This window comes from Pectinophora gossypiella, chromosome 21 (assembly GCF_024362695.1).
Source record: "Pectinophora gossypiella chromosome 21, ilPecGoss1.1, whole genome shotgun sequence".
Lineage (NCBI taxonomy): Eukaryota > Metazoa > Arthropoda > Insecta > Lepidoptera > Gelechiidae > Pectinophora > Pectinophora gossypiella.
The window spans coordinates 5051154-5064472 of record NC_065424.1 but is presented as its reverse complement, the minus strand read 5'-3'; the positions used below and the strand labels follow the sequence as shown (position 1 = coordinate 5064472).

At 39.1% G+C, this 13319-nt stretch overlaps 1 protein-coding gene across 5 annotated transcripts in view; it reads left to right on the top strand.

Annotated features, from left to right (window-relative positions):
- The window catches only part of LOC126376566 (MTOR-associated protein MEAK7), a 34184-nt gene that overhangs the window by 2827 nt on the left and 18038 nt on the right, over positions 1 to 13319 (top strand). The gene's annotated exons all lie outside the window — the stretch shown is intronic.

Genomic DNA, 13319 nt, shown 5'->3' with positions numbered 1-13319 from the left:
GCAGTGACAAGAACTGTTTTTTTTATATATTTTTTTCTCTTAATAGAAAAGGCAAGAGGTAAAAAATAATACGGATATCTCTAACAACGAGTTTCTTCCAACTGACCAGTTTTAGACATTAATTCATGAATTATTTTTTAAAAATCTTATCTTTATTTTTTAAAATTAATGATACATTTAAAACTTATTTACTCAGACAGACCATGAGGAAACACTTTCGAAATTTAAAAAAAAAATTGCTATAATATAGCGCCATCTCAACTATTCTATTCTGTGGGTTGTGAGGTGGATTACCAACCTCAGCAACCCTGAGGGTTATTATCGAGCCGCCAAAGGCCCCTGACATGGCTCATGTAACTGGCATCGCAGTAAGCACCAATGGCTTAATGTGCCTTCCAAAGCACAGATTATCTTACTTTTGGGCAGTCAGGTTATCATCCTGTAATGTCCTAAGCAAAGTAGGGATCACTAGATGATTTTTGTGATATGTCCCCACCGGGATTCGATCCCGGGACCTCCAGATCATGAGCCTGAGCCAGAGCTTTATAAAAATTAGAATGCCTAATATATAATTCTAACTACTTATTTCCTTAATACTCTTTTATCATGAGTGTTAGATATACTACGATAACCTATAAGTATTATTATATACCTCTGATTTATATCAATATGTCAAGTAAGATAAAAATCTAGTACTTTCTTTTCTTGTCACCGACCTGATTATTACATACCTACAAGTTGTAAGTACTTTATCATGTTATTTTTATTTTTTTTAGTACTGTTTTATTTTTTATGTAGTAGCAAGTTAGCAGAGAAGGTTGAGTGTGATAAAAAAATCAAAGAACTCAATTTACTTAGGTCTAAAATCGAAAATTTCTTGCTCTCTTTTATTAAGATCTAGTGCCTATAACTATGAAACATCTAATACGTTCGATTGATGAACGTGGAGGAAGCACGAGAAGTATGTCAGGGTCGAAGAAAATGTCAAAGACAAGGAAATGATTTCGACAATGTCCCCATCGGGAATCGAACCCGGACCTTTAGATATTGAGCACAACGCCCTAGACTACCGAGGTTGTTCTATTCAGTAGCTGTAATTATCTTCTGCTAACAATTCCTAACAACAATCGTTATGAATTACAACATTCTCTGCTAATTTGCCAATTGTAGATTTTAGTTCATTCGCATAATATTTCAACTTGTACGTATTTTTAGTTTTTATCTAGTTTTTAGTTTAGTTTTAATTTCGTCCATTCGTTTACGTTTTAGTGGCGTCTGCACCTCTTTAGCTGCGGCACAAGTATTTAATGTTTTATGTGTAGTTTTCGGTATTTATGTGTTCCTTTTTATTTTTGGCTGTTGAAAAGTGCGAGGCTTTTGTTCAACAGTGGGACACACTAGAGATAAAAAAGAACCGGTTAATATAGCATGGCCAAACCGCAGCGTACGTGCCAAACGAGCGAAGCGAGCTTCTATTCCAACATACATAACATAAACTCACGAGTATACCACAACATGGTGGTGACTATAATTAAAATTAGTAGTAGTGGGTACTTTATCTTGCTTTGGATGTACAACCATCACGCGGGCCCAGTGCGGATTGGTGGATATTAACGACTGCTAATGCAGCCGGGACCAACGGCTTAACGTGCCTTTCGATGCACGGAAGAGCTCGAGATGAAAACTTTTTTTTTTGTGGTCACCCATACTATGACCGGCCTTTGCGGAAGTTGCTTAACTTCAACAATCGCAGACCGAGCGCGTTTACCGCTGCGCCACCGAGCTCCTCAACTAGAGCTTATGTAAAGTAAATTAAAACGATACAATATTTTACAACACACCTGCTATCGCTCATGACTTACAGCACAGTTCTTAATAATAGCGAAATCGTTTTCGCGTTTTGATTAATGCCGAACGGATACACAATAACATAAGCTGAACGCGCTTAAAATAGTCCTTCTAAGCGTTTTTATTGTTGTTGATTCCGCGCCCGCTACATCTTATGATTTATTTACCGGGTATAACAAATTATTTACAAACCGAATTATGATTTATGTTAAAAACGTGTTGATGGTCTGATGGTCGGAACGCGCATTTTTGAAATTTTATTAATTGTTAACAATTAATTGTACCCGGAACAGTTTTGGTGGAAAATGTCCACATCGAAGCAATTCATCTAAGAATGCAATATTGCTTTTTGATATTTGTTTGCATTGCGCACTTAATTTTATACCTATGCGCCAATGTCAAATTGCAATATTGCTTTCTTAGATGAATTGCTTCGATGTGGCCATTTTAACCCCCCAGGATACAAAGACAATTAGACTAACACGCACGAGACAGGTTAACGGTTCAAATTTAAAATTAGAATTTAGTTATTTCTTATGTTAGAATTTTGTGAAGTTGCAGAATCGATTACACGGAAAATATATTTAGTAAAACTTTGGTCTGTAAATAATAATTTACAAAACAATGACTCAAAATTCAAATTCAAAATACAAACATATTTTTATTCAGTTAGTAACATAGTTACACTTGAATCGTCAATTTTTACACAAACAGCGTCTCATCCACCTATAAAACTCATCACATCACTAATTTAGTCTTGTCGCTGTAGCATCCTCCATGCTACTTTTTAGGGAAAAAAGAGCAGTGGTTTCCTTCTTGCCTTCCGCCCGCAGTACTCTGTCTGATGCGAGTGGAGTGGCGCCCAGAGTAGACCTATAAAATTACCTACTGCTTATTAACCTACTTAGCCGGAAACAAAATAATATATCATAAATACTACGTATACATCGGCAACTCTCCGCTCCCCACCAGCGGCTGAGCTAGATTTACCTCACCCCCGTCGGATTTACTTTAGTCTTCAATCGTATGGCGTCTGACGTCACAAACACTGATGCGCGTGTACGATAATTTCAAGGTGTAGTGTCTGTGTAAAACGAGGTGTTTTGTATGAAGTGTCCGGTGTGTGTCAGAAAGGAGTTTCTTGATCTATAAATCTACGATGTATGTACCGAGCTGGTATAAAGTATAAGGCCCCCCAACCCCGCGCTCGCTAAATCCCCTAACTTGATAACTCTATTCACAATTCCGATTTGTTTAGAGTTTTGATCCACGCTGTGGTTGTGGTAAATGGATGCTGGAAATAACTGCTGACGCGAATAATGAACAAGCTTCATTATTGCTAGGTGGGAAGAAAGCCGTGGTTCAATTCAAAAGTCTCAGGTTCACATCCTGTCGTATTTTGCGCTCTAGTATGGCTGTCAGACAAAGCAATATTGCAGACGAATGTACCCCGAGTACTTAGTAGGAAACCTACGTACAAACGCTGTGAACAATTCGTTACATTGTTTGTTTAGAGTAAAATTTATGCGAAAGTATATTAAGGAAGTAATAACTTAGCTAAAATTACTTTTAGAACGCCGGTTAACTACACAGAACATTAATACATACATATATAAACTCACGCCTATTTCCCGCCGGGGTAAGCAGAGACTATGGGATTCCATTGACTTCGATCCTGACACACTTCTCTTGCTTCATCCACATTCATCAACCGTTTCATACACACGCCAGTTCAGAGTAGATCGTACTGGGGGGCTAAAAAGGCCACATCAGAATCAGAATCAGAATCATTTATTCAACGTAATTATCATGGATAAACTTGTTGAAGGTCAATGTAACATTTTTGAATTTACGTCATTTCGCAAGGTGTTATGGCTGAGGAGAAGAAATGACAAGAAACTGCAACAGCAACACATCTTTTAAATCAATGAGGGTACATTACAAGTTATTTAATAACTAGAGGAACACATTCAATACCAGACATTTTTATCATTTAGGTAATCATTAATCTTATAATAGGCTTTTTTACATAAAGTAAGCTTCACGTGAGCTTTAAATTTGTTCTCTGACAAATTTAAAATATTATCTATGGGAGTATTTTATTGTAAAAACGTATACATAACCCCAAAAAAGATGAATTTAATTTACTTAATCTAGAATTTTGAACAACAATTTTATTTTTATTCCTTGTATTGTAAGTATGCCTTTCACAGTTTCTCGGAAGGAGAGATACATTTTTACGCACATACATAATGTTTTCATAAATATATTGACTTGCGACCGTCAGTATATTTATTTCTTTAAACAGCTCCCTTAAAGAGTCCCGACAACGCAGATTATAAATAGCGCGAACTGCCCTTTTTTGAATAATGAAAATAGTTTCTACATCAGCGGCTCGACCCCACAATAAAATACCGTAAGACATTATGCTGTGGAAGTAGCTGAAGTAGACAAGTCTAGCAGTGGGTACATCTGTGAGTCATCGAAGCAATTCATCTAAAAAAGCAATATTGCAATTTGACATTTGCGCATATAAAAGTAAGTGCGCAATGCAAATAAATGTCAAATAGCAATATTGCATTTTTAGACGAATTGCCTCGACGTGGCCATTTAACCCCCCCCCCCCCCTGAACTGAACCTTTTCTAAGGACATCTCCAATTTGGTCAATGTACATCCTTTTAGGTATTCCTCTGCCAGCCCGGTAGTAGTTCGTAATCCTATTATTTTTCAAGATTCTATAGAAGTACGGATAGAAAGATAATCATTAAAGCGTTTATACATACATACATAAACTCACGCCTATTTCCCACCGGGGAGAGACTATAGAATTCCATTTGATTCGATCCTGACACACTTCTCTTGCTTCCTCCACATTCATCAGTCGCTTCAAAAAGCGTTCATAAAGCGTTTATAAATCTCGATAAACTCACATGTGAGGTAATAAATGCTGGAGTTATTTCTGGACGTCATTTGCCGCTAGACAATCTCGAAATAATAGCTCATACTCGCGGCATAGAATTGTTGTATACGTCACTATTAGTTACGCACATCACTACAGCTGTCGCTATTGTCTATGTCATTCTCTTTGGTCGTCTCATTGTATTTACCGTGTGTTTATATTAATAAAAGATATTAACTACATTTGCTCAGCAGTGGGATCATATAGGCTAATAATAATAATAAATAATAATTAACTATATTGAAGTCGTCGTATGATTTTATAACTAAAAGGACCGACCAACACGCTACAATACAAGAATAAGTAATAATACTACGTATACCACAATCCGCACTGGGCCCGCGTGATGGTTTAAGGCCCGGTCTCCCTATACATCTATAGGGAAGGCCAGTGCCCCAGCAGTGGGGACGTTATTGGGCTGATGATGATGATGACTACGTATAGTAGAACGGCAACTCGCCGCCCAGCACCAGCGGCTGAGCTAGGTTTACCTCAACCCCCTTCCCGAACATAGTTTAGACTTGAATCTTATGACGTCTGACGTCACACACAGAGATTCGCGTGTACGATAACGTCAATGTGTAGTGTCTGTGTAAAATGAGGTTGTTTGTATGCAGTGGCCGGCGTGTGCTCACGGACTATGACGTCAGAAGCCAGCAAACAGTATCAGCGGCGTAACCACTTAGAATCTATTATTATTATTTTATTTATTATTATTTATTATTATTTATTTATTAGGCACATCAACAGTACAAACACACAACAATTAATAAAACTTTCTTAAGGCTAGTACTAGTGTTTGCACCAATTACAGACGTGCACAACTTATGTAATTAACATGTATGTAGAATTTGTTTAAAAAAAATAAATAAAAAATTAACGGAATAACAAAAGGTATGAAAAGTTACAGTCAGGCAACACTACAACAACAAAAAAAAAGAAGAATAGGTACAAGAAAAAAAATACTACTATTTTTTTCTATTAAACCAGTTAAACTAAAGAATCGTTTTTTTTGACGTGACTTATTATATAGATTTGTCGCAAGCGGCATTAACTATTTGGCCGGGCAAATGAGGTGCGCTGAGGGCTCTCACCCGGTACAAAAGACGATGTCACTAACACCCTGTATGAACTTTCTTCGATCACGAATACATAATAATATAAATATAATCGATAATTCTTTATTGCACATATAACATTATAGGATAGGTACTAGCGGATAAAATAAGCACAATAGGCGGCCTTATCGCTAAACAGCAATTCCTGCCAGGTATCCAGGTACCTATAGTTCAGTAAATGCATTTGATTTGACTTGAGATTTATTTCCTCTGTAAATCACGGGTGAAACCTTGGTTCAGTTGCTCGACATTTCCTTATTGAGAAATTGAGGTCACTCTACTCGTGTCTAGCGTAAATGGATTTCCTCTTGACTTGCAAAGAAAAAAAGAAAGAAAACATTTATTATAAAAGGACGCCGCACACAACAAAACAAAAACATCAGACTCAAAATTTACACAAATTGAAAGAGAGAAAGAAATAATTCATTTCATTCATTCTTACCGTGTACAGTCATGAGCAATATAATGTACCCACTATAGGACTCTGTCGCACTAACATATTTGACATTTAGTGAGACTTACAGTTCAATTTGTCAAAAAAGTTAATGTGACATGGTACCAAAGTGTATACACATTAATGCTCGTGACCGTACCGCCATACCGCGTAAATGCGAGTGAGACAGACAGTACGCGCGTGTTCTCCCTTACTCCTTAGCGGTTAACGGGCATTGGGACTAAAGTAAGACTCAGAGGGGTGAGGTAAATAGCTCGCCGCTCACACGAATGGCGCAGGGAAGAAAGTTGCCGTTCTATACGTAGTATTATTATATGAATTCTTTATTCTATAAGTAACTGAAGATTTTCAATAAATTTCGGGTATCATAATTCTCTAACTCAAATTCATAAACTCTTTATTTTTCACTTTCCTTCCACCGACTGCAATTGGAATACCATTGTATTTAAGTTTATAAATTATGTAATACAAATTGGGTTTTAAAAAAAAGGAAAGGAAAACATGAAACAGTAGGACTAGGGCCCTGTGCTGGGAGGTTTTCTGGCCACGTGTTTCCCTCAGCGTTACAGATTCCGATGTGGTAGTAGTTTTACAGCTAGTAATATGTAATTTAATTTTTAACGTTCAAAAAGCACTATGTACGTAGTCGGTCCCAAAGTTCTGTCATATATGAAAATAGTGATAAAATAAAAAGTACCAATAAGTTTATAAAAATTTATATATCAATTTAAAGTATATTTATTAAGAAATGAAAATAACTTAAAATTATTCGAAATGACCTCCCTTGTTTTTAATAACTTCCCTCAAACGCCGCGGCCAGTCATCTATCGCAGCACGCACCATATTCATGTCTATTTCAGCGACGGCTTTAATTATGGCTGACTTCAGGCTCGCCAAATTTTTGTGGGGTTTAGCACAGACCTTGTTCTCTAAGACCTGCCAAATTTTATAATCCAGAGGATTAAGGTCCGGACTGGAGGAAGGCCAATCTTCGTGTCTAATAAAGTCAATTTTTTGATGGTCGAACCAGGCTTGAGTAGTTTTGGCTTTGTGTGCAGGCGCAGAATCCTGCTGGAACACGAAATGATGTCCTGAAAATAGCGTGTTGGGCAGATCTTTGACAAGCCGATTCAAAACCGTCTCTTGGTACACTTTTGCACTGGTTTTGACACCTTTTTCGCAGAAATGAACCTCCGTTGGCCCATAGTAAGAGACACCTAACCAGACCATCACTGAAGATGGATGATGCCCATGTTGAACCCGCGGAACTTTTTTTCCTGCTTCTTCAGAGTTCTCTGCGTACACTCTATCGTTTTGCTTATTGTACTTTTCTTCTATATCAAAAATTTTTTCGTCTGTAAAAAGTATGTCACGGTGTCGGTTTCTCGCGTACCGTTTTAATAACAACCGGGATCTTTTGAGTCTAATTGCTTTCAGGCGGGCATTAAGTAAGTGTCCACTTTTTTCTTGTATGCTCGCAACTTAAGGTCTTCGTTTAAAACCTTTTTGACTGTTTTTCTACTGACCCCCATCTGCAAAGCCATCAGTTTCTGTTTTCGGACAGGATTTCTTCGTATGCGCGCCTTTATCGCTTTGATCACTGCTGGTGTTCTTGCGGAGCGAGGCCGGCCAGTTCTTTTCTTGTCCTCAACACTTGAGACTTCATTATACCTATTTATGGTACGATACACAAACCTAAGTGTTATTTTCAAATTTTTGAGCAACTTGAAAATGGTACTCGGCGAGTGTCCACAGCGATGCAACGCTAAAATTGCGATTCGGTTTTCTTTCAAGGTCCACTCCATCGTAATAAATCACGGCAAATGATCATTTTTTGTTTTAAAATAATTGTCAAACATTCAAAAATGGAACGCCATAAAATTTTTCTAAAAGCATGTTCGAAATTTAAAAATAATGTGCCTGTGACAGAACTTTGGGACCGACTACGTATGTAAGCCGATTTTGAAAAATAAATATTTTTTTAAAATTTTTTGAATCAAATTTCACCCCTCAAATCAAGCCTTGGCTACGCGCATTATGAGCTAATTGGGTAGTTTCCTAGGTCAAAGATAAATTATGAAATTCTGATTTACTAAATATAGACACATTTAAAAGTGACAAAAACCGTTTTCTTTTTTTCTATTTAACTAATTTATGAATTTTAATAGTCAAAAAAGTAATAAGAAGCGCGACATTTTGTCACGTTTTTCTATGACGTCACAGGTTGCTTTTTCATACAAGTTCCATAGTGATTTCGTGTTTTTGACATTTAGTAAAGAGTAACTGATTTGACTAGTTGGAAACAACCCTATTCTATTGCCTTAAACATCAAGTCCCGCGCGGTAAGCGGATGCTATGCTACAACCATAGATATTTTTTTTTGTTTTGGTTTTCCCCGAAGGGTAAGGCAAAGGGAACTATGCCCATACAGCCATGTCTGACGTAGTAGACTCCTACTCCGAACCCCAAACGAATTAACTCAAAAGTCCGCATAAACTTTTGAGTTATGAAGCGGCTTCCCGGCACGAAGCGAAAATAGGCAGATACACTTTGTTTATTGAATACTCCAATATAATAACACTCGCGAATGTCTTCCGACTAACTTAATGCGATCATTAACCACAAAACACCACTTCGTATTAATTATTTAGATTACTCAATGAAGAAATCAACTGTCCCGTTCCCGTTTCCCGCCGAAAAGCCACAACCATAGATATTGCAAATCTAAAGCGTGGAAAAACAAAAAACCCAGGAAGGCCAAGGCAACCTGTCTATTATTCCACACAGCATCCCATCATCGTCAAATAGGCGAAGTAAATTCGTCCGGTAAGCTAAACAAGCCGATGTTTATTTTTCTATAAAACAATGCTGCTTATAGCGGCGGGATTCGGGCTCGGCTACGAAACACGCGCTGATCGTGAGCTAGGCGACAGCGGGTATCGGGGCGGAGGCTCCCACACATAAACACGATACGACGTCGCGTCGTACAACGATACGAGTGATCGATTAAAAGCAATAATAGAAGCAATAATCATACCACAAAAAATATCGCTTGCTTTTTTTTGACGAGACTTATTCTAGTTTTTTTTCGAGGAGCTCGGTGGCGCAGCGGTAAACGCGCTCGGTCTGTGATTGTTGAAGTTAAGCAACTTTCGCAAAGGCCGGTCTTAGGATGGGTGACCATAAAAAAAAAAAAGATTTCATCTCGAGCTCCTCCGTGCTTCGGAAGGCACGTTAAGCCGTTGGTCCTGGCTGCATTAGCAGTCGTTAATAACCACCAATCCGCACTGGGCCCGCGTGGTGGTTTAAGGCCCGATCTCCCTATCCATCCATAGGGAAGGCCCGTGCCCCTGCAGTGGGGACGTTAATGGGCTGAAGATGATGACCCACAAAAACAATGAAATCAGACGCATTAAGACCTAAAATCGTAACATGTCTGACCACCGCTGACCGCTCGACTCCTTTAAGCGGTGTTATTCTTACCTATTGCACATGTAGCCGGAAAAGTACAAGACATGTGAATAGTCATTACTTGCGATTTATGTGAACGACGTAATCTTAGTTTTATCTTACTTCGTCTTCTTTCTATTGTAAGTGATTTTTATTATCTATTAGTAAATATTTGAATCTTTAAACCTAAAATCTCGCGTTCCGGATAGCCTGTCTCGCTTTATCGACTCTGTGCATCAAACTTACGAGTGATCGCTTAAAAGCAATAATAGAAGCAATAATCATACAGACTTGAATATCACAAAAAATATCGCTTGCTTTTTTTGACGAGACTTATTCTAGTTTTGCCGCATACAATATTCACTACTTGGCCAGACATTATCGTCCGCACTAGTGAAGTGCCGTTTTCGGGAATGTTCCCCAAGTGGGAAAGTTCCCGTTGTAAACAATATTTAATAGTAGGGACACTGGCTGCTTTTCTTCTTCAAATTGTTCTTTCTACTCTCTTCTTATCTGGCTAAAGGTTAGGTAATAAAGCTTGTTTTCGCCTTTTTACTAACGAGAACGTTCCGTAGAAACCGCATATCTTTGGTGATAAAATCGGTCCTGTGTATGCACTCTGTAATATAATGAACGTCACAAATAGTTAAACGTAAACAATTCACTTGTACATTCGTTTTGCTGAACCGAGAAAATCAACCGAAAAATCGATTTGCTCAACTGAAAATAAACTAAACAAAATTCCGTTCCGCTAATGAATCGCTTGTGAACGTCGCTATTTTAGTGGCTCCGTTTCCACACAATAGCAAAAGCATTTTAGACCATGGCGTCGGATTGATGAAAACCATGTTCGCACGTGAATATTGAAGGCGGGATGATATATTTGCAAGGAAAAATTTTACGCCGTAAAATTTTGTTACACCGGTTTTTATCGCCTATGTCTTATTTGCTCCATGAAACGTAACATCTGGTGTTTTTTATCCTATTCACCTTTTGATGGAAGGTCGACATCTATCATTGTCTGTTCTGTTTAAATTAGGGCATAGAACAAGGAATAATACTACGGATAGACCGGTAACTCTCCGCTCCCCACCAGCGTCTGAGCTGGGTTTACCTCACCCCCCGAGGCCCCTCGAACACAGTTTAGTGACACCCCGGACACTCAAACAACCACACTACCCAGAGACTAGGCATCATTGACATTATCGTACACTCGCAACTGTGTGTGTGACGTCTGACATTATACGATTCAAGTCTAAACTATAATTAAAACACATAATAACGGGTTCTTACCGCGTTTAAATGGAGATATGAGACTCCCGATATTTCGACACTGTTGCAAGTGCCATGATCACGGGATGACTGATGAGATTGGAGTGGAGTAGGTAGATCCATAATATTCTACGGGCAGACATATCTGTCTACCCTCTTTGTGCCCTGTTTTTGAAATGCGGTAAGAACCCGTTATTATGTGTTTTTATTATGATAATGGCCCCGATTCCTGCAAACACCGCCTAATTTTATTTTAAGTTATATCCGTCATTTTCATATCCGTCGAAAAGGAAAGGGACGGATGATTCACAGCTCTTAATTTTAGGAAGAATGAGTAAATGAATGTGTCGGGTTATTGACTGATGTAAAATTTGGTGGTTGGTTTAGATTTGTGCTTAAAATTGACGTGTGTTCCATAAATTTTATGCTTGTCAATTACCCGTCCCTTTCCTTTTCGGCGGATAAGAAAATGACAGATATAACTTAAAATAAAATTAGATGGTATTTACAGGAATTAGCACCATTAACCGCGTAAACTTAAAACAATGTATAAGTCTAAACTATGTTCGGGGGGGGGGGGGGGGGGGGGTGAGGTAAACTTAGCTCGGACGCGGGTGGGGAGCGGAGAGTTGCCGTTCTATATGTAGTATTATTCCTTATTCTATGGTTTAGTCTTCAATCGTATGGGTTTGAGACGACACACACACATATGCGCGTGTACGATAATGTCAATGTGTGGTGTCTGTGTAAAACGGGGTTGTTTGTATGAAGTGTCCGGGGTGTGCTAGTACCCGTTCACCGCCCTTGACCCAACAAAAATAAACATAACCTCAAAATCGTATACAATTTACTACTCGCACACTTCTCCACACAGTTGCACTATTTACGACTCGATTTCTACTAATGTGTTACTGGATTTGTTTACTATTAGTGCAGCAATAAAACTTACATAAAATTTTGCGTGTAGAATCGCAAAGACGGCTCCGAAACGTATTTTCTACTGATGTTTCTAGCACGTAAACACGCGGCACTGCACTTTATTTATTTTTAAAAAAGGTACACCGACACCTTATCATCATCATCAGCCCATTAACGTCCCCACTGCTGGGGCACGGGCCTTCCCTATGGATGGATAGGGAGATCGGACCTTAAACCATCACGCGGGCCCAGTGCGGATTGATGGTTATTAACGACTGCTAATGCAGCTGGGACCAACGGCTTAACGTGCCTTCCGAAGCACGGAGAAGCTCGAGATGAAAACTTTTTTTATGGTCACCCATCCTATGACCGGCCTTTGCGAAAGTTGCTTAACTTCAACAATCGCAGACCGAGCGCGTCACCGAGCTCCTCTCCTCTCCGACAGCTTATATGTATAATAAAACATCAAATAAAATAAAAGTTACATCAGGAATTACACTGTTACATAAGCCAATTATAGGTGCACACAACATTTGCAGTGCTTCGATCGTGTGGGTAGTGAGCTGGATTTCCAACCTCATCAATTCTGGTGTCTGACGTGACTCAAGTAACGGCTACGTACTCACATCGGTAAATAGTAACCGGGACCAACGGCTTAACGTGCCTTCCGAAGCACGGATCATCTTACTATCGGACATTCAGGTGATCAGCCTGTAATGTCCTAACCAAACTAGGGATCACAAAGTGATTTGTCCCCACCGGGATTCGAACCCGGGACCTCCGGATCGTGAGCAAAAGGCTCAACCACTGGACCACGAAGGCCGTTAATTACCACGGTAACGTTCTTATATTTTATCTCAAGTGCAGTTTTCACTGACATAATTTTCTCGACCATTACACACGGCGATACCGAACATATCACGTTGGTCTAACATAAAGCTCGGTGAAGCGTGCGTACTTAGTTCATCTCGCATAACATACACATAACACATAAACAGCCTATATACGTCCCACTGCTGGGCACAGGCCTCCCCTCAATCAACCGGAGGGGGTATGGAGCATACTCCACCACGCTGTTTTTACGGCTAACAGCCGGGACCAACTGCTTAACGTGCCCTCCGAAGCACGGAATCATCTTACTTTTCCGAACAATCAGGTGATTCAAGCCTGAAGTCCTTACCAAACAAAGGACAGTCTCACAAAGTGATTTCGATAATGTCCCCATCGGGAATCGAACCCGGACCTCCAGATCGTGAGCCTAGGGAGTACTTTTTTTAGTGTATTCATCGCAAGATACCG